At 43.6% G+C, this 20,717-nt stretch overlaps 1 protein-coding gene across 1 annotated transcript in view; it reads left to right on the top strand.

Annotated features, from left to right (window-relative positions):
- Positions 1 to 615: 615 nt before the first annotated feature.
- The window catches only part of SLC16A7 (solute carrier family 16 member 7), an 85,862-nt gene continuing 65,760 nt past the window's right edge, over positions 616 to 20,717 (top strand). Inside the window, exon 1 of the mRNA XM_075148504.1 lies at positions 616 to 814. The gene's annotated coding sequence lies outside the window, so the exon portion shown is untranslated. The remainder of the gene's footprint in view (positions 815 to 20,717) is intronic.

Below are 20,717 nucleotides of genomic sequence, written 5' to 3' on the forward strand. Positions count from 1 at the left end.
CCGCGTTTAGCACAAAAGATCTCTATTTTGTTGTTTTTTTTTTTTGCCCCCTAACACGAGGAAACTGATGCGCCTTTTTGCAACCTTTCCGTGGAACAGCGAGTGCAAACAGCCTTATAATGTGAAATACTTGGCATCCTCAGTCCCGAAGAGGAGGAGAACGGGGTGGGGCCGGGGGGGTGGGGGTGGGGTGGACACGTCTCGTGCTGCCAGAAGCGAGGTGAAAAGCGCGACACGCGCCCGTTAGGGGTCTCCGCGCCCTTCTGTTCCCCGGGGAGTTCACGGTGCCCCGGCCGCGCTTCCGAGCGAGGGGGACTCCGCGCTCGGCGGCTCCGGGACCGGCGGCGGCGGCCCCGGGCGGGCAGGTAGGCGGGGAGGCCGCAGGCGGAGAGGGCTCCCACCTCGCCCCTGCGGGCTCCGGAGCCCGGTGGTGCCCGCCGTAGCCCTGCGCGGCGCGTCCCACCTCCCGCGCTGGCTCCGTCTCCCCAGGCCGGGCGCCGCGCCCCCGCCGGCCCCGCAGAGCCGGGTTGGGCAGCCCGGGAGGCGTCTCCTCCTCAGCCCCCGCCCCCCCGCTCCGGTGCTGAAACGCCTCGGCCGCTCCCCGGCAGCACCCCCGGGACAGCGGCGCCCCGTCGGCCCCGCAGCAGCACCCGGGCCTCCCTCCCTGCCGCCCGGCCCGGGCTCTCCCGCCGCTGCTCTGCTGCCGAGGACACCTCATGGGAAATAAATAAATTAATTACCCCACCCACCCCCGCAGCAGGGAGAGGAGCCGGCGGCGGCCGCGGGATTAGATCCAGCCCGAGCTAGAGACCAGGTAACGTAACCTACCCGCCAGGAGGGAGGAGGAGGAGGAGGAGGAGGAGGAGGAGGAGGAGGAGGAGGAGGAGGAGGAGCAGCGAGGCCGCTGAGGTCGCCCCCGCCGGGGAGGGCTCCGGGGGACGGAGAAGGGGCTGCCGCAGGCGGGGCGCGCCGGCGTGGCCCCCGGCTGGCTGCGTGAGGGCGGCTGCCCCCGCGCTGTGCGCGCCGCACTGTCAGTCACACACACACACACGCACACACGAGCCGCCGCCCACGCAGGGATGGATGGTTGGATGGATGGACGGACGGACGGACGGACGCCGCGTGGGGCACAGCCGCCGCCCCCCGCGGGCGCTGTCCCCTGGTACCAAAGCAGCCACTGCAGGGAGACGCCGCACGTCCCGCCGTGCCCCGCCGGCCCTGCAGCGAGCGTTGCCTCGTTGCCATGCGGGCGGCCGGCTCTGACAGCGGGGCATGGAGGGCGGGCGGCGGGGCCGGGCCGAGGCCGCAGCTTCGGGGGGGCGCGGCGCGATCCCGCCCCGGCGCCGCTGCGCGCATCCCCACGGGGCGGTGAGCCGGGGCGCCGAGGCCGCCTCCCGCCGCCTCCCCGGGCGCTGCGGCACCGCCCGCCCGAGCGGAGCCGCGGTCCGGGGCGCTCCCGCCCCGCGGGCAGCTCCGCCGGGAAACGTGGGCGGGCAGCCGCGGCGGCGACTGCAGCAAAGCAAAAACCGGGCTGCCGCGCTTGTCGTCATCAGAAACGGGCCTGCAAGATGCGCTTATGTCATAGCTCTGTGGTCGGGATGACCTTGGTGAAGGTGGGTCTGGATGGACCCTCTGCTGCACCATGCCAGCTGCAGCACTAGTTACCCTACTCTGGGCTGCTCTCAGCCTGACAATGCTGGCACTATTATCTCCAAACATCGCTGGCTTTAGTTAGTGGGTGTGTACTGAGCTCCTGGTGTAACTGGTACCAGAGCGGGGAAAATACTCCTCCTCCATCGTTCTCTTTAGTTGACCTTGTCTAGCACACAGTGGACTCAAGGTCTTGAAGGGAATGGTCTGAAGAGTCTCCCTGGCAAGGGGCAATCGTCCCGAGAGAAAAGGGGTTCCCTGTGCCCATGGAGACACCCGTGCCCTGGGTTTGTGGTTGTTGAAGTGGCCCCTACAAGACATTGAAGCAGGGAAACAATCTTAGAAGAGACCGAGAAGTTTCCCTGTTCACATTTCAGAGACCAGAGTGTCCCCTGGTACTCCTGGGAGGGGACATTAACCTCTCAGTCCTGCAGGCTCGCAGAAGTGACACGGGTTCTCCACTGCTTTTCCAGTCAGGTGGATAGGAAAACAAAACAAAAAAGAATAACATTTAGAGACAGCTGTTTTTTCAGAGGCCAGCCTGAGCTTTCAGTGAAGAAATTTTACTGAAATTATTATTGAAAGCTGCTTTGGGAAAAGAAAGAAACTGAAGGAAGCTGCTGCCTCATGGAGGCGTCCATTCTTGTTTCATTGGTCTCTATAATAATCACTCGTGTTTCCATAGTGACATCCATCTGTGGCTCTCAAGTTGCTTATCAAATAGTAATGAAATAGGTGCTTGCAGTTTCCATTGCAGGAATGGGGCCGTAAACTTAACAGCACACCAGTCGAGCCAACAAGATATTGCCTCAGCTCTGTCTAGATGAATCATGATACGAAAGTTAGTCTTCAAGACAGAGGGATGTAGACTGATATTTAAAGGAAGCAGAAAACTGACAAATAGTTCAATGAAAGTGGTAAATACTTTTATGTACAAGTATTAAATCTGGGAATAATGTATAAGTGATTCACTTCTTATTTTTAAAGACAGCTCTCTTCTCTCCTTCCATTATTGTCTGCTAACTTTGAATATCATACTTGAGAATGAGTGCTGAATATCTACTCCTTCCACACGGTGGAATAAATTCAGAGAAGAAATTATACTCTAAATGTTTCTATTATTTGTGCAATTTATTATAGAACTGTATCTCCATGTATCTGTAACAGCCCAGCTAGCTTAATTTGCAACATAGTGTTTACAATGTAAGTGGCTTCAGAGCAAAACAGCTAATCATTTTGAATAGGCAAAGAGTGATGGCTAGAGGTTATGGATTTTCTTTTATGGCAGCAGTAAGTGATTTTGGTTAATAAAGTCAGCCTTACTTTATTTATATGATGGAGATGTGGAATAGCCTAAATATCAACTGTGGTCTTCATGCAAGGTCTTCATGGAAGGCAGAAAACTAAATTCAGGCGTTTTATGGATACAAAAACTCTTTGGATTATGTAGTGATTATGATCTGAACAGGTATTTTACATGTAAAGTGGTGAAGGAAAAGTAGATATAAACTTTTGGGGGAGACTCTGAAATATCACGAAGGCAAATATCAAAGCAACAGAGTGTAGTAAACATTGTGGCTCTGCAGCTGCAATGAAGAGAGGTGGAATTCTATTTCAGCAATTTTCAATGTAAATGAATGCATCATTAATAGTATATAAAAAAGTCTCCTTCCAGCTCTTTAACCTAATTCCATCTGTCACTTCTCTGGGGTGTATGTTGGATTTAAACTCACTCAGCTCTTGCTATGGCAAAATCCTCATTCTAGAATTTGAGTTTTATGGAGGCAGGAGATCCTGTAGACAGCCTTAAAGGAGATGCTATTATTTACGGACAGGCAAGTTAAGGGAGAGAAAAGAGCACTTCTTAAATCGCAAGCTAATGCTTTTTAAAATGTTTTTCTTCATTACTCTCCTTTCTATATAAAGATATATATATATATTTATACATATATAAAAATATATTTCTGGTACCCATTGTTTTTCTTTTTCTTCATTTTAGAAAAAATACTCTGTTTGGTATCCTTTGTTTCTTAAGTAAATTATCTTGTCCTCTTTTTATGATGAGCAGGTGGTTGTGCTTCCAGTAACTCTGGTTATTGTTGGGCCCCTTCCAGTTCAAGACAAGAGACTACTGCTCACCTGCTTTTTTTTCCTATTGCAACATCACAGGATGCTTGTGAAGGGTTGAATTTTTCTTGAGTAGATATTTGCTTTAGCAAAGATGGTGTCTGAATATAATTCTCAATTAAGTATATCCCTTACACCATTTGCCAGAGTTAAAGCTGTCCATTTTCTTATGCAAGGATCAAGAAAAGAAGAATGTTCTTGAGCTATGCTAATAATCTGTGCTGTTAAATGCATTTTATGTTTCAAGGTTGGTATGATTATGAAAATGTAATTCGCTTTTGATTTTTATTAAAAAAGGGTTAGGCCATAGCTGTTAATAATTGCTAGAGAACGTTACCAGTTTCTGCATCTCTTCATGTAATACATATGGCCTAATGTTTGCACAGCACCAAGGAGGAGGCTAGATAGGAAAATAGGACCTCATTGACCAGCTCTTTAACGTGTCAAATGAAAGTGAGAAACAGGCTGTGTCCCACATATGCATCTCAGTCCAAACTTGCATTCCTTGACTTGCATGTATTTGTGAGCTGTTGTGCCAACCTTCATAATTTTATTATGAATCTTGGAACATTTGAAGAAAAGTTTGCAGTATTCAGACAAAAGTACTTGGGATATAGCAGTAAGGAGATAATATTCCATGACTTGAGGAATAGAGGATATTGGATAAACTGACTGGGGAACTCTATTTGGCTTTACGATCTATCACATATTTCCGATATTTCTTATAGCTTTTGGTCTTATAGTCAAGCAATCAAAATAATGTTAGGCTTTTATTGAAGAGCAAATGTCTAGCTAACCAGGTTCATGGTGGCTGACAAACTAGAAAAAGTCTCAGTTTGTTTTTTTTCCTTGCAATCTCAAGATTTTCAATTCATTATATTTGTGTTGGGGGGGTGTGATTCCTCATCGTCAGCTTGTTCTTTTGTTGATTATATTTTTACTTTTAGTTTATGCAGTGTTTTTAAGTAGTTCCTTTATTTGTTATCTTCAAGGTCAGGCCCTCAGTTACATGCTAATATTTTTTTATTTTCAGGACATGGTACTTTCCTGTCTCATGACACTTGCAGTAGTATGTAATCAGAGGTGTGCATTAAGAGCATTTGCTGATAAAAATTGAATAAGCATTTCCAAAAGGATATTAACATAACTAGGGCAATTAAAAAAGTTCCCAAAAATGAAGGAGGAAAATTAATGGAAAAGAACAGGGCCTTAGCATGATACACTTTTTTCCTTTGTGGTTGTGAGACTTAAGATCTTAAGAAATGGAATTAATGTTAATTCACAAAATCAGGAAGCACTAGAGAACAAACTTAAGCCTGTTTTTTTTTTTTAATTTAGCTGTTGATGCATTTTCTTTTGCCTTGGTGTCATGATTATTGAATGTGAAGTATTGAATGTATTTCAGTTCCACTCAACAAAAATGCAATGCTCTGAATAATAGTGTAAATCATATAGAATTGGCTAATAACTTCAGACTGTAGGAAACTTGTACTTTTAAGTCAGCTATTGACAAACTGCAGAAAGCCCAAACATTGTAGAAGTTGGAATAGGTGGATTTGAATTCTTTTCATATGGTTACTATGAAAGATAATGACAGCATCTGATTTTAATGGTCAAAGCATAGAACTCCGCAGACGAGTTGCCCAGATTTGCAGGATTATTTAAACAGTGTTTGCTTTCTTCCAGCCTGAACATTTGTATCCCCCAAAAGAACATTTTCCAGTTGTTTTGACAGCAAGCTTGGGATTTATTTCACTTTTATATCTCTTTAAGGTTTTCCATTGGAGGACTCAGCTGTAGGTGATGATCAAGGTGCTGTGGGAACATTCAGAAAGCATGTTGCACTGAAGATGGCTCAGAACACCTCCTGTATTTCATGGCTTTCCTTATCTTTATGTATTTTTAAAAGTTCTGGTCCTTTAGAATAGCTCATCTTCCCACACCTGCTAGCAGATTCCTGCTGCAGCTTCAGGCATGTCCATTGTGTAGTGCCCTTTCCATCATATGGCCCCAGTGATAGCAAACTGTTGGCAGCACTCCCAAGTTTGGCACTTAGGGATAGTGCATATGACAAAGAGTTGTAATGGTGTTCAAAATGTGTTTGGCATCAAAGAACTTTAGCCGTTTGCTGTCACTACAGTGGTGGTAACGACAGTGCAATGATGTACATTGCCTTTTGCATGTGTGCCATGCAATAGAAATTCGTAAAATCAGTCACAAAACAGCACTGCATCATCCCAAAAGATAGAAATTATTTTTTTCATAGAAATAGATTAATTAAGATTTTAGCATTCATGCTTGCCACTCATCACTTAGACACTTGCAGTCTATGGTACAAGCAAAAAGGAGACAAAAAAGATGAAATCTCAATTTGTCTCTAACTTGTATTAGTTTCAAACTCATAGTGTCAACTTCAGACTTGTACTTCACAGTGCTTGTTTTCTGAATTCAAGGAATATTGAGAACAAATGTGTATTTTACAGTACTAAAAGCGTGAAGAAACAAACCAAAAAGACTTACCATTTCTCTGCTGACAAAAATGGCAAAAGCATATATGCAAAATGCATATTTGATTTTTTAAAACAAAATCAGTTCCTACTGTAATGTATTTGATTAGTATTGCAGATAGAGAAATGCGCTCACTTTCAGTGTATGCTTTTGAAATCAATTGTATTAGAGCAGGTTTAACATTAGGATTGAAGTGCTTTGTGGCATTTTTTTCAAATCTCTGGGATAATGATATAAATATCTGGCGTTGAAGGTTAGAATCTTTGAAGTGACACAGAACTATGTTCAAACTACCAACTATAACAACTTGGCTTCTGAGAGACATAGCTGCTTTTCTCTGCTGACCTTATTGAGAGATGGAAATTGAAACCTTAAAATGTAGGATGTCTCAACAGTTTGCCATGCTATTGAATTAAAATGCCACAGGAGTGGTGATTACTAAATTGAGCTCTTACAGTTTGCATTCTTAATACGGCCCTCAGGGCAGGTTCAAAAAAGAAAGAAAAAAGAACAACTTAATGATGCAAATAAGCTCCCCATGGGAATGTAAATGTCTGATTTCTTAACAATCGGAATTTTACATGTTAAATTCCTTGACGATTCTGCCTTTGCTGAGTACACTCTCCACTGAACAAATCTTTTCTAGAAGTTAACTGCTTTTGCAGACTATGCCAGGGATGAATTCGGGTCTGAAACTGGGTACTGGACCCTGTGTTCTCGGCAATGCCTCCTGCTGATGTTAGAACTGGAACTGAAGACTGGTTTCAGAGACGGAAAAAATGTGCCTAGGACAGAGACTCAAACTGGCTGAGCAAGGGGATTGCATCTGGGAGCAGGTGGAGAGAAGAGAATAGACTGTGGAGGGAAATTGGTGCTAGAAGCTGAAGAAGGCAATGGGCCTATCATCCCATTATCAAACCCTTTTTTAAGATGTACATCTTTATAATAATTTGTACATGGTGTTAAACTAAAGGCTCCCTTTCTGTCCTGAGGAATTTATAAGATCTCTGCTCATTGTATCACATAGGGGTCCTAACTCCCTGTCTTCCATTAGGCATCCTCTTTCCCTTCTCACCAGCACTACAAAAGGCGAATCAGGGGACTCAATAGCCCATGGTTAGAAGCCATCACACCAAATTTAGCAAGGAGTGAAAAAGGCTTGCATATTTTGAGATCTCTGGGTTGTATATTTAAGGAAAATAGGTAGAAAAGAATATGCCATAATAGCCTGTATTTACAAAGCATGAAGTACGCATTATATTTGTGAAGAATAAGAAAAAAGAAGATCCTGTATTCTTGTTCTTGTGCAGATATAATTATGTTGCCTAGAGGCATAACGTAGTTTTTGTTCTCGTGTTTTCCTGATGTATTTATCCAAAAAGAGATGTTTTGATGTAGTTATGCTGGATATGAGGGTGCTTTATTTCAATTTAGCTTATTTCCTCATTCATACATAACAACACTAGAGCATTATGAGCACCGTGCATAGCCTGTTTCAGTTTTAGCTATATTAGAATAGTGAAAGAGGTTTATAAGCAAAGCTAATGAATACAAGGGCCAAACTCACCTAAGGTAGAGAAATCCAGGAAGGACATTTAAAACTGAGACATAAAAGCACTGTGGTGTTTTCTCTCAGTCAAAGAATACGTCAGTGTTGTTTGATTGGCATTTCCTCTGTCTTTGTGACTCCGGGTCCAAACTTGATCTCCTTTCCTCTTGTGTAGTTCCACTGGGTTAAAAGGGGTTACTTGTGGTTTACACACAGTAATGGCTGAAGAGACTCTTTTGACTGCTTCTCAAGACTCAGTTAGTTAGTCTTTTGGATCACTTATTTTGACTTGCCTGATTAGTTTAAATGGAAATTATTTCTCATAACGATTGCCAGAATGATTTCTCTGTTTCCAGACAAATGCTTTCATGTGTCCATCTTCTCTGTCCTTCTTTTCCCATCTTTCTTTCTGTGAGAGCATTTTCCCTTTCCCCATTTATTAGAATAAAAATACTCAAAGTAAAATTTCAAGTTACTATTCTGCTCTGCTCATCCTACTGGCATACTGGGTTTTCCACACTGAAACTGGAAACTGTCAGAGATGTTCTCACTTGTAGGACAGCTTTTATATGGCATAGATGATGCTCCTCCATAGTAACCAGTATTTATGTTCTATCATGCTATTTTTATCTTTAGGGTTACAAATGTTTACATTCTTTACCCTTTCTTAATTCTGCCTTTCAGGGTAAAGAAAAAATGTAGCCTTAGAAGAATGACAAATGTAAAAGTTGAAAACAGAGTAGAAGGGAAAGAGACATTAACCTGAGGAAATACTATTTTCAGGAATTTCACAGAGGCAAATATCTTCAAGGTAGCAGAAGTGGAACAATGTGTCATATTTTCAGTCAGAGTGGGTTTTAGTTGTCTTCACATTTTTTTTTTTTTTTTTATTTTTGAGAAAGGATTAGAGAGAATGTTGACCTTTGCTTTTATTATTTTTGTGTGCTAATTGTAGGCCATAGCAAGGGTTTTGTTGTTGATGAATAGTTCTGTTGTCCGATCACCAAACTGGTGTGCACTCTTGTCAGTGCTGTTGTGTATACCAGCATATCCAGTCAAAGAAGTTGTTATTAAAGAAATGAATATGAAGTATGATATGAGAAAAAATTAACAGACAATTGAGCAATACAATTCTCCAACATTAATATTGCAATCTTGAAAATAGAAGGCAAGTGTTGAGTTTTACAGTCATTGTTTAGCCTGGTGGTTGAGAATACCTTGAATTACAGAAGTACTTTGCAAATAATGTAAGACACATTCAAAACCATTACACTTAACACTGTAAAATTAAATAAAGGCTAGAAATATCATTGAGATTTACTTGAGTAATGATGTTCCTTCAGTGGGAACCAACGTGGACTCAGCAATATGGATTCGTTCAGGTGCTTTAGCAGTTGGTGGGCAAAAAGGGGATTGTTCCTGATTTACAGCTTGTACAGCACCTGGAAGCCCTATGCCAGCCTGCAGTAAATTAACGCATCCCACTATGCGTGTCTGTTAAGTTGATCTGCATGTGCACAAGCGACTCCCCCTCAGTTTGCCATGAAGAAGGAGCTCTGACACGTGAAATGGGAATACGTCATGTGTCCAGTAGCACCCAAATGCATACAGGAGTGTTAATCCAGTTGACGCTTTCCAGATCAAAATTATTTTTTTAATTAAAAAAATAATAGTGACTTCCATCACTATGCTTAATAGTAAAGCTGATTGTTTTATGCAACCTGGAAAATAGAGTCATATTGTATATATAATGTAATAGCATACAAAAGCCTGTCGTTTCCACGATTAAAATAAGTTCTTCCTCTGAATGTGATAGCATAGAAAGGTGTTAATGAAACAAGATGTTATTGCTTAACTAGGTAATCAGCATGCACTTTTGGATATAATTTAGCATTGCTGAAATATTATACATCTAAAATGATGACTTAAATTGTATAGTTCTCACTGCAAATGTGTTTTAGCTATGAGGCCATGATTTTTTTTTCTGGTACCTATTTCCTGAAAAATTAGCAAATCTATTATAGTTGCCATGTCCAAGCCTACTTTTAAATTATTATACTTAAATTGCTAGTCTAACAGAATAGAATTCTTACAGACTACTGAATGATACTTTTTATTGAGGATCCAGAATGTGTTTTTAACCTTAATCGTAGAATCATGGAATCATAGAATAGTTTGGATTGGAAGGGACCTTTAAAGGTCATCTAGTCCAAACCCCCTGCCATGAGCAGGGACATCTTCAACTAGATCAGGTTGCTCAGAGCCCCGTCCAACCTGACCTTGAATGTTTCCAGGGATGGGGCATCTACCACCTCTCCGGGCAACCTGTTCCAGTGTTTCACCACCCTCATCGTAAAAAATTTCTTCCTTATATCTAGTCCAAATCTACCCTCTTTTAGTTTAAAACCATTCCCCCTTGTCCTGTTGCAACAGGCCCCAGGCCCTGCTAAAAAGTCTGTCCCCATCCTTCTTATAAGCCCCCTTTAAGTATTGAAAGGCTGCAATAAGGTCTCCCCGGAACCTTCTCTTCTCCAGGCTGAACAACCCCAACTCTCTCAGCCCTTCTTCATAGGAGAGGTGTTCCATCCCCCTGATCATTTTCATGGCCCTCCTCTGGACCTGCTCCAACAGGTCCATGTCTTTCCTGTGCTGAGGGCTCCAGAGCTGGATGCAGTACTCCAGGTGGGGTCTCATGACAGCAGAGCAGAGGAGCAGAATCACCTCCCTTGACCTGCTGGCCACGCTTCTTTTGATGCAACCCAGGATTCGGTAGGCCTTCTGGGCTGCGAGCGCACATTGTCGGCTCATGTCCAGCTTTTCATCCACCAGTACCCCCAAGTCCTTCTCGGCAGGGCTGCTCTCAATCCCTTCATCCCCCAGCCTGTATTGATACCAGGGGTTGCGCTGACCCAGGTGCAGGACCTTGCACTTGGCTTTGTTGAACCTCATGAGGTTCACCTGGGCCCACTTCTCGAGTTTGTCCAGGTCCCTCTGGATGGCATCCAACCCCTCAGGGGTGTCAACTGTACCACTCAGCTTGGTGTCGTCTTCAAACTTGCTGAGCGTGCACTGTATCCCACTGTCTATGTCATTGATGAAGATATTAAACAGTACTGGTCCCAACACGGACCCCTGCGGGACACCACTCGTCACTGATCTCCATCTGGACATTGAGCTGTTGACCGCTACCCTCTGGATGTGACCATCTAACCAATTCCTCATCCACCGGACAGTCTACCCATCAAATCCATATCTCTCCAATTTAGAGAGAAGGATGTTGTGGGGGACCATGTCAAAGGTCTTACAGAGGTCCAGATAGATGACATCTGTAGCTGTTCCCACGTCCACTGATGTAGTCATTCCGTCATAGAAGGCCGCTAGGTTGGTCAGGCAGGACTTGCCCTTGATGAAGCCATGCTGGCTGTCTTGAATCATCTCCCTGTCCTCCATGTGCCTTACCATAGCTTGCAGGAGGATCTGTTCCATGATCTTCCCAGGGACAGAGGTGAGACTGACTGACCTGTAGTTCTCTGGGTCTTCCTTTTTTCCCTTTTTAAAAAGGGGGGTTATGTTTCCACTTTTCCAGTCAACGGGAACTTCATTGCACTGCCACGACTTCTCAAATATCATAGTGGCTTAGCAACTTCATGTGCCAGTTCCCTCAGGACCCGTGGATGCATCTTATCAGGTCCCATGGACCTGTGCACCTTCAGGTTCCTCAGATGGTCTCAAACCTGATCATCTCCTACAGTGGGCAGCTCTTCATTCTCCCAGTCCCTGCCTTTGCCTTCTGTGGCTTGGGCGGTGAGACTTGAGCACTTGCCGGTGGCGACTGAGGCAAAAAAGTCATTGACTACCTCAGCCTTCTCCATATCCCAGATAACCAGGTCTCCTGTTTCCCTCCGGAGAGGGCACACATTTTCCCTAGTCTTCCTTTTATCCCCGACGTACCTGTAGAAGCTTTTCTTGTTGCCCTTGATGTCCCTGGCCAGATTTAATTCTATCAGGGCTTTAGCTTTCATGGAATCATTAAGAATCATAGAATCATTAACGTTGGAAAAGACCTCTAAGATCATCGAGTCCAACTGTCAACCCAACACCACCATGACCACTAAACCATGTCCCTAAGTGCCACATCTACACGTCTTTTAAATGCTTCCAGGGATGGTGACTCAACCACTTCCCTGGGCAGCCTGTTCCAATGCTTGACCACTCTTTCAGTAAAGAAATTTTTCCTAATATCCAATCTAAACTTCCCCTGGTGCAACTTGAGGTTATTTCCTCTTGTCCTATCGCTTGTTACTTGGGAGAAGAGACCAACACCCACCTCGCTACAACCTCCTTCCAGGTAGTTGTAGAGAGCGATAAGGTCTCCCCTAAGCCTCCCCTTTCCTAACCTGATCCCTGACTGCTTGGACAATTTCTCTGTATTCCTCCCAGGATACCTATCCTTGCTTCCACTCTCTGTAGGCTTCCTTTTTGTGTTTGAGTTTGTTCAGGAGCTCCTTGTCCATCCATGCAGGCCTCCTGGCGTTTTTGCCTGACTTCCTCTTTGTTGGGGTGCATCGCTCCTGAACTTGGAGGAGGTGATCCTTGAATATTACCCAGCTTTCTTGGGGGCCTCTTTCCTCCAGGGCTTTATCCCATGATACTCCATCAAGCAGATCCCTGAAGAGGCCAAAGTCTGCTCTCCTGAAGTCCAGGGTAGCGAGCTTGCTGTGTGCCCTCCTCGGTGCCGTAAAGATCTTGAACTCCACCATTTCATGGTCACTGCAGCCAAGGCTGTACTTGAGCTTCACATGCTCCTTGTTGCTGAGAATAAGATCCAGCATGGCACCTCTCCTCACTGGCTCCTCTATCACTTGGAGAAGGAAGTTATCACTGATATTCCAGGAACTTCCAGGATTGCTTATGCCCTGCCGTGTTGTGCCTCCAACAGATATCGGGGTAGTTGAAGTCCCCCATGAGGACCAGGGCTTGTGAACGTGAGGCTGCTCCTATCTGTCTATAGAGGGCCTCATCTGCTCGGTCTTCCTGGTCAGGTGGCCTGTAGCAGATCCCCACCGTAATGTCCCCTGTCCCTGCCCTCCCTTTAATCCTGACCCATAAGCTCTCAGTCAGCTCCCCATCCATCCCCAGGTGGAGCTCCATGCACTGCAGGTGGCCATTGACATAGAGGGTGACACCCCCTCCTCATCTCCCCTGACTGTCCTTCCTAAAGAGCCTGTATCCTTCCATTCCAGCACTCCAATCACAGGAGCCACCCCACCACATCTCCGTGATGCCAATAAGGTCATAGCCCTGCAGTCGTGTGCACGTCTCTAACTCCTGTTGTTTATTCCCCATGCTACGTGTGTTTGCATAGAGGCATTTAAGTTGGGCCCCCGATGAAGCTGTCTTACTGGCTGGGGTTCCTTTGTGCCGCTCTTCAGATGCTCTCCTGCTGACCTGTGATCCTTCTTCAGGCTCTGGGCATCTCTTGCTGGCACTGACATCAAACTGGTAGGAGTGGGATGGATTGAGGTTCCCCTCCCTCGGCAACTTTAGTTTAAAGCCCTCTTCACCAGCTTGGCCAACCTATGACTGAGCCTGTGCTCTTCTCTTCTCTGACAGGTGGACCCCATCAGCCCCCAGTAGACCAGGTTTCTCAGAGCAAGTCCATGGTTTAAGTAGCCGAACCCCTGGCTGTGGCACCAGTCCTGTAACCATTTGTTGATTCACCAGATTCGACTGGCCCTTTCAAACCCCTTCCCTTTGACCGGGAGGACTGATGAAAAAACCACCTGTGCTCCAGGGTCCCTTACCACTGCTCCCAGGGCTCTGTCGTCCTTGATAGTCTTCAGACTGCTCCTGGCTGTATCACTGGCGTCCACGTGAAACAACAGCAGCGGATAATAGTCAATGGATTGTACAGGGCTTGGTAGTCTCTCAGTGACATCCCTGATACGAGTCCCCGGTAAGCAGCACACCTCTCTAGAGAGTGCGTCCGGTCGGCAAATGGGTGCCTCCGTACCTCTCCGAAGGGAGTTGCCTACTACCACCTGTTGCCTTTTCTTAGTTGCACTGGTTGTTATAAGGGAGGCAGATCGGGCTGCCTTACTCGGCTCCAGCGTCTCTCCTGCTGTGGTGGGTCTTTCCTCTTCAGCCTGCAGAGTGGTGAAGCAGTTCTGCAAGGGCAGCTCAGGCTTCAGGGGAAGTCTCTTTGTCTTGCCGGCCCTTGCCGTTGCAACCATGCATTCTTCTGCATTATTGGCCCCCCTCCCTTCTGTGTGTGCTGGTGGGGGAGTTACAGACTTTTTCTTTCTTTTTTTTCTTTTCCCCCATTTACCAGTTTTATCCCAGGTGTATAAGCACAACATTTTTTGTATGCGGCACAATAGTCTTGTAAAACCTAAATTAGCCACCTAAATTAGGATCTTTAATTTCAGTGTTACTGGATCCTGGGTAAGTAGGTTGTTATCTCTTAATAACTGAAGCTTAAATCCTACTTTTAAATCAATCCTCTCTTCTAACTAGCACTCATAGAGGATGAAATCAGAAGTTATAACTGTATGCTGAACAGCCTATTTTATAAGTACTTTGAATAGCAGATACAGTTGTTTTATAAGCAGAGAATCTTGCATTCTGGTGTAGTCTCAAGGAAGCATCTACTTGCTTCTCATTATGGCAACTGAATATATGGAAGTGAGGAGATAGTTTTCTAATAGAAATAATTGTATGTATATATACAAACATACAAAAAATAGGAAGAAATATGCAACATGCTGCATACTAGGAGATGAAGTGGTGAAAGGAAGAAAGCACTGGAAAAAGAAGTGCGGGTATATTGGTTTGATGTTTCAGGAAGTGCTAGTGTTGCAGTATGGTATTTACAGTCTATATTGATCCGCCATGTGTACCATATATACATGTGGATGTATTTTCCATAAGATCCTTTTGACTCCTTTGGAACACTTCTGTGACCAGGTGCATAGAAGGAATAGTGATACTGAGGGATAAAAAAGGAAGGGTGTTTCATACAAGGAGAACAGTGAAAGAAAGCATGGGTCTGAAGGAGGGGAACCTGCATGTACTGGGGTGTAAGGAGATGTAGATTCTGGACCAGTAAGAAAACAAAGGGATTGAATGCTTGGAGAAGACTTTTCACTGCCATTGCTTCGACTTAGCACATGATCTGTCAGAACTGAACGGATGACTCTTTAATCAGCATTTAATAGTAAATTTAGCCCTCTAAAGAATGAAGGACTCCTATAATCAAGGAAGTTTTTACTCATCCAACCAAAGCAGAGCAGGTTCTGTTTTCCAGTACCAACTGGCTAAGGTTGTTTGCTCCATAGCTATTCTCGCTGCTCCAAAGGGGAGTTTGAACTGTTTGGTCAATCCCTGCTGGGTTCATTAACTTTGTGTGTTTGTTTCTGTTACCCCATTGAGAAGGGAATGGTTTGTATTTGTGTTCCTAAAAGATTGGACCTGAATTATTTAACCAAACCCCACTGAGCACGGAACCTTTTGTATTTGGTTGAACTCGTGGTCCCAGGGTCATTTCCATCTGCTCCTCTGACCTTGCCAGAAGGAATCCCTGTTCATTTCTTCATTTGGTAGCACTGTTTACCTGGGCCCTGCTGAGGATAGAAATGGGCTGCCTACTCTCTGCTGCAAACGGGAACCACGAGAGACTATCACTTGTTCTAAAGAGAGAAGAGCTTATGTAAGATGTTTTTTGATTTCTTCTTTTTTTTTTTTTTTAATTCCTTCAGAGAATTGGTAATTCCTTGTCTTGGAGGGTGTTGCAGTGATTCTTTAAGCAGTGTAGGAAGTGTAGGAAGGCTGGTGACAGCAGTGAGAAGATACAAGGCCTTGAAGGTAGAGAAAGAAAGAAAGGTGCATGATATAAGCTGTCAGGCTGCTGGGCTTTAATTCTCAGGCAGTCCAGCAATGCACCGACTCATTTTCTGTCCTGCTTTTGAGGAAAGCCATAGTAGCATGAGCTACCTAAAAAGCCCTCTGTCCCTCAAAGCGGAGGGAGTGCACAGTATTGCTGGAGCACTGGCTTTAATTTCAATCCCAAAATGCAGCAGCATAAGGATTAGAGCAGATTGAGCCATTCTGTTGTGGACCATGGGCTGACTTTTGAGAGGCTGTTTGTGTTACTGCTAAGGTTACCATCTTTAAAAAAACACACACATGCACAAAATACCTGCTGTAGAGCTACAGTGAACCTGTACATTGATCTGAATCTTTTCCCTGTGGTGGCTAAAAGTGTTGTATTTATCTCAAATACACATGCTCAGGGTGGCTTGAAAGAAGCTGATTAGTTCAGAGACCAAAAAAGAAAAGTGAGCTGTAAGGTAAAGGTGCTGATGTTGCGGTATTCAGGCCAGCTGGGAGTTGCGTAAAATGTATCTGTCTCCTGAGGAGCCTCAGTTGGCAGGATTTGTGTGGATTTCTGCCCATAAAAATAAACCTGCTTTACCCTGGTAGGAACTACCACCAAGAGTTGATCCCTCAGGGGTGAAAGCTTCTGCCAGCACAGCTGCCCCTCTAGGCAAAGTAGAAAGACATTATACTACGCCCTTTAATCACTATGGGTTATATCTCCTTCCTGTTTTTAAACAAAATTACTTCATCAATTGCCGAATATTTTTATCACCATGTTTATATGTTAAAGTAATATATACCCAAGTACAACTGTCATGTTCCCACTATAATGTACATCTACATTTATTGCTTACTTGTTTTAAATGCCTCCCTTAATCATGGTCCAAATTTTGCTGAAAAGCTGAGTGTACCTCCAACAAATATAATACATATTTAGCAATTTATATATCTGTATGTAAATCATAAACTTGCAAGGTGGAGACCATCTTGCTTTTTCTTATAGGCTGGAAACAAATATTTTTCGCTTAACATAATAATCATGCAACTACAAAGATTTGCTAAGTTAAAGCTAAGAGTTGCAGGCTTTCACAAGACGAATACCATTAAAAATTAAGATGCCAGTAAAGGCAGTAGTACCACTCTACTCAAGCTCATTTTCCTTTTCACTTATATTTTGCAATGTCCTCATGGCATCCTCTCCCCTCTGAAGAACACCCTTTATTTTCTAATACTCAGTAAGTCTCATGTACACACTCAGTTTCACCGAATTAGGCTCACATACATTATCTGACCTGACTAGAAAAAGATATTTTTCTACTCTAAAAAATACACTTGCCCACAAATGATTTATGAAAGACAAAGGAAGGGATTCAGTATAAGAATCTAAAATGATTTGAGTAAAACAGAAAAATTGCAAACATATATTAGTGATTTGAACATATTTTGTTTTCATGAGCTATTGCAGTGTTTTAAAAAAGTAAGAAAGTTAGTGAAAGTAGAAAGTTAGTAAAAAGTACTTCTTTATTTAAGGCATTAGGTGATATTCAAATAATCACTGCTTAACTCTGCCCTGATAGAGTAGCCTTAAAAATTATTTTGAAGGTATTGCATTATTTTATTTTGTGAGCGATTATCTATATATTTGTTTAGATACATTTAAATACAAGATAGTGAGGAGGACTGAAGGGAAATCAAGGCACCAAGGGAAACATGAAGTATCGGTCTTGTGGTGAACAAGCCTTAAGTCAGTTATGGAGTAGTTTTTCCTTACCTTGGACTTTGTATGCTGGTAAGTTTTTGAGTTACTTAGAGCTGTTAGGGCATGGGGGGTGAGACCGCCAGCCTTTGAGGTTGGGGGATTAGGGAGAAAGAGTGGAGGGAGGACAGTGAGTGTTCCCGTGGAGCAGGCTGAAGCAGCGGTCGCCATTGGGGAGGGCTGGCAGACTAAGGGCCTGGTGGGGAAGCATGTGTTTTTGCCACAGTGCCATTGCGACGAGCACTAAATTACAGGTGGTGAGAAGGAAACTACTGATAGTCTCTTCAGCCTGTGTGTTTGCAGCTTGTGCACAGGTGCACACAGCCCTCTGTGTGCTGCGGTTTTTAATCCACCAATGTGTCTGGCTCATTCTGAAAGGTGGTGTACAAGAGGGGAGAGTTCTTGCCATTTTGGAGACAGATGAGGAAATCTTTGTGCTTCTCATTACCCAGGTGTAGCAAGTTTGTCTGGTCCTGCTGTTGTACATTCATGGTTCCTTATGGTCTTCTCCATTCCCTCCTTATTATCGCTTGATGCTAACCTCTGCAAAAGTGCGCTTACAGGAGCATCAGGCAAGAACCAGCCCAAAAGGCTGCGTGTTCACACAATGTTGGGCAATGTGACGTGCATTTTCTTCATACCTAACACATCAAACTTGTGCACTGTCACACCCTATGGCATATCTTATTACCCAAGCTCTTGTGTATCTGCAGTTATCTAAGCCAACAAAACTTCAGGCCTGAATGATAACACTTTTTAAATATTCACAGAGAATATTTTAAAATTAATATTGTCTTTTTTCCTGCAAATGGATCTATTATGGAATTCTTGAGCTTATTCAAAAAGTCTTGGCAGTATCTCTGGCAAACAGTTACTGTTTTTCTGGTCACTTGTAAGCAGTCCCTGATGCATATTCGGTATCTGCATCATCAGAGACAGCCCTAGCCATTTTGTTGCCTTGAGTAAAATATATTCGCTGCCTCTACTCCAACATTTGCAAGAAATCATTTTTAATACCAGGCATTTTTATAGAATTTTAGAATGCCACCTATTCAGCTATTATGAAAGACAGTCTCACAAAATTCCAGAAAAATATGAGACAAAGTATTTATACGTTATAAAAATTAATGTCTTATTAGCAATTTAATCAGTGCAGTCACAAATTGGCTCTAAAAATGCTGCCTCTCCAATTCTGCAGCTCTGGGCAACTGTCCAGTCTTTACATAAGGTAAGCTGCCCTCTACCTTGTTCTGTAAGGCACTGAACATTGTTTCAAGTTTAAATGGGATGGTTTATACAGTGACTTAGTTGAGTAAATTATGAATTAAAATTGCACATATGAAATTTGTCATTTTTTTGTCTAACAAGACAGTTAGAGATTTGCTTTTGCTATATAAGACTTGACTTGAAGATTTACTTTCAAAAAGGATAGTATTAGTTGGCTATCGTATGCACCCAAAGCATGAGATAGTTTATCTGCATCTTCCATAAATTTTCTTCTATACAGCCATGATAGCCACAAAAATGTTCATGATGCAACATTCCTGAGTTGCACATTTTACAAACACAGCAACAAAATATGGATATTGCAGCACATGCTTTTCAGAGACTCATTACTCAGCCAAACTGAACGTATTTTTCTCAGCAATACAGAAAAGATTGCAAAATTTCAGATTTCAACACTATACTGTTAAGCTGTGGATCTATTTCAAAGAAGATGGAAAGAACATTTTTAGAATCCAGAACACATATTTTTCACTTTCTTATTTCGTAAGAGTTAAATAAACAAATAAGAAAACCTTCCTCCTACCTACCCCAAAACACTTAAGATTTAAAAACATTGAACTGGAAGAAGGAACTCGGTCATTATTTCCAGTCCCCTGCAATACCAAGAAACTGTATTACGAGCGTATAGGGCTGGGTTCATCCAAATGTAGAGTTCAGTAGCATAGATATCTATAATTGAGCAAGTTATCTAGACTCACTTTATATAACGGAGAGATATAGGCACTTGTAGGCCACGTATCATTTCATTACAGCTTAGATGTCTAAAACAGGTAAATGAGATATGACCCAGAAGTTCATTTCTGCCCACTGACTATAAGTGGAACCTAGGTATCCAGATCACATGCAAATGTCAGCACTGTTGATGTCTAAATATGGCCATGATGAATCCCTCCCTTAAATCAGAAAAAGCCACAAATTGTGTGTAAGCCAAAGAATATCTTGCAGAGCTTTATTACAAACTTAAACCTTCCCTAAAATGTGAAAAGTTAAAAGTATATACTAGTAGGAGACACAGGAGAAATGGAGATTGTCACCCAATACCTGAGGTCTTGCAGGGGATTAGACCAAAAAAAAAAAAAACCTCACACCAACAGGAAATAGCTTTGTGTCCAAACCTCCGTTATTAGAACAGACCGGTGTATAGCTATATAGCAATATACTATTGCCACTGCTAACGTAAAGCGTTCTTTCAAGAAAAGCAACATCCCTGGATTATGACTGAAGGAAAAATTGTGCTGTAATGTTAATGAGATCACTTGGCTATGTGCAAAAGAGATTATTTTTCAAGTGTCAATTAATAAACAGACGTTGTACTGGAACAGATGTTAGTAAGTAGCAAACCTGAGCTGAAGTTCAGATCGGCATCCAGACTAAATGGCTATAGAATCATAGAATCATAGAATAGTTGCATGGGAAGGGACCTTTAAAGGTCATCCAGTCCAAACCCCCTGCCATGAGCAGGGACATCTTCAACTAGATCAGGTTGCTCAGAGCCCCATCCAACCTGACCTTGAATGTTTCCAGGGATGGGGCATCTACCACCTCTCCGGGCAACCTGTTCCAGTGTTTCACCACTCATTGTAAAAAATTTCTTCCTTATAGCTAGTCTAAATGTACCCTCTTTTAGTTTAGAAACATTCCCCCTTGTCCTGTTGCAACAGGCCCTGCTAAAAAGTTTGTCCCCATCTTTCTTATAAGCTCCCCTTAAGTACTGAAAGGCTGCTATAAGTTCTCCCCGGAACCTTCTCTTCTCCAGGCTGAATAACCCCAACTCTCTCAGCCTTTCTTCATAGGAGAGGTGTTCCATCCCCCTGATCGTTTTCATGGCCCTCCTCTGGACCTGCTCCAACAGGTCCATGTCTTTCCTGTGCTGAGGGCTCCAGAGCTGGACGCAGTACTCCAGGTGGGGTCTCACGAGAGCAGAGTAGAGGGGCAGAATCACCTCCCTTGACCTGCTGGCCA

This window comes from Calonectris borealis, chromosome 1 (assembly GCF_964195595.1).
Source record: "Calonectris borealis chromosome 1, bCalBor7.hap1.2, whole genome shotgun sequence".
In the NCBI taxonomy this organism is placed as follows: Eukaryota; Metazoa; Chordata; class Aves; order Procellariiformes; family Procellariidae; genus Calonectris; species Calonectris borealis.